This window comes from Camelina sativa, chromosome 11 (genome assembly GCF_000633955.1).
Source record: "Camelina sativa cultivar DH55 chromosome 11, Cs, whole genome shotgun sequence".
Taxonomy (NCBI): Eukaryota; Viridiplantae; Streptophyta; class Magnoliopsida; order Brassicales; family Brassicaceae; genus Camelina; species Camelina sativa.
In genome coordinates this window covers 49,628,595-49,630,381 of record NC_025695.1, presented here as the reverse complement: position 1 = coordinate 49,630,381, position 1,787 = coordinate 49,628,595, and the positions used below count along the sequence as shown (strand labels likewise).

At 41.4% G+C, this 1,787-nt stretch overlaps 1 long non-coding RNA gene and 1 pseudogene across 1 annotated transcript; one reads left to right on the top strand and one right to left on the bottom strand.

Annotated features, from left to right (window-relative positions):
- On the top strand, window positions 21-703 carry LOC104727433. The gene is made up of 2 exons (XR_758208.2): window positions 21-198; window positions 360-703. It is a non-coding gene; the product is annotated as an uncharacterized LOC104727433 (long non-coding RNA).
- Window positions 777-1,787, bottom strand: part of LOC104727432 — a 3,083-nt pseudogene continuing 2,072 nt past the window's right edge.

Below are 1,787 nucleotides of genomic sequence, written 5' to 3'. Positions count from 1 at the left end.
TTCATTTTCTCACGTACTAGTACTATCCTGATCCAATTCGTACAGATGGGAGCTGTCGAGTCTCACTTCCAAGAGCACACAGACATCTTTGACACTGCCATTTCAAAGGGTCTCACTGGTGACTCTCTCGCCAGGATTCCAAAGGTCCGAATCACAGACACCTCTGACGACCGGGTCCCTTGCTCTGTCTGCCTTCAGGTTTGTCAGTCTCTCCCTTTCCCTTTTATTCCTCCTCCGCGCGCTTTTTAATTCTCATCATCATCTTCTTCCTGAGAGGTTCTAGTACATGTTTCGATTAGGTTACTACTAGTAGTGTGGTTTGAAAGATATTTTAACTAATGAAATTGAGATAAAAACAGGACTTTCAGGTGGGAGAGACGGTTAGAAGTTTGCCGCAGTGCCATCATATGTTCCACCTACCATGCATCGACAAATGGCTTCGCAGGCATGCCTCTTGTCCCTTGTGCAGAAGACATCTTTCTATTGAATGAATCTCTCTTTTCTTTTTCTTTTTGTCTTCTCTTCTTTGTACATGATGTATAGGATCCCCCATACACATTACATACACACATTAGTCTAGTGTTCATTGATTATTTTAGATTACTCGTTACAGAGATTCTGATGCACCAATCATTGTAACTTCCTTCACTCATCTCTTGGAGATCCTGTTTATTTATCTTATTCATTCTTTGCTTTGGCTTCATCATTCAAAAAAAAAGGATATGCTGCTAAATCAAGAAGCATATATACACACATCCATTAGCGATACTCTACTCTTACCAACTAAAAAGAGAGATCATACAAATTTACATGAATAAGTCTGAGTACAAAAATAATTGGGATGAGATCCAACATGTCACTTGCACATTTCTTATACCAGAAGAGTAAGATATATAAAACAGAAAGAAAGAAAGAAAGAAAGGATAAATAAAACATATCTTTGGTTGGATAAATATAACTACAAGATGATGGCTGGAACTTGATTAATTTAAAGTTTTTTAGGTAAAGTGATACCACCACCACGGATAGAAACTGAAGGAGTTTTCAGAGAGGAGGTGGCTCTGCTGAGTAGATTGGTGTCCAGGAAGAGGACAACCACAGTGATGTCGTCGTGGAAATGCCTCCTAACTCCCCTCTCAATCTTGTTAAGATCAGAGTATCTCATCTCTCTTTTCTTGGCCGCCTCGAGCAGCGCCGCTTTCACTAGTCTCCTCGCTATCCCCTGAATCAACATTCATTCTCACTTTGTTAATCCGTAGTTAGGAAAATTCATATGTAACTGAAACTGATTGTGTCTCATACGTTTCTAGGGTGGTTCTGAACGATTTCAACAGCCTCTTGGTTGCTGAGCTGCTCCCAGAGTCCGTCAGATGCAAATATCAGAAACTGATCGTCGGATTGGAGATCATGCACGGTTATCGACGGTTCCCCGCTCAAGATTGGTCTTTTCATTGGCTCCCGCAACCGGAACTTTGTGTACAACGGTTCCCTGTTGAACTCGGCTTTCTTAAGATACAAGTCTCCTATGGATCGTGATACCTGCAAATTGCAAACACACACAAGAAAGAAAGGAACAAAGGCTTTCAAGAATTGACATTTGAGGCTGTAATTAACTCTCTGTGAAAGAACACCACATTAGATCAGGACTTGGTAGAGAAAGGCACCTGACCTGAATAAGGCCCTTAACACGCCAGACATTGTGCTTTAAGACGACAATACGGGAGTCATCAGGATGCAAGGAGTGCATTTCTTGCCTCACAGACTCTATGCTCACATTATGCTCAGCT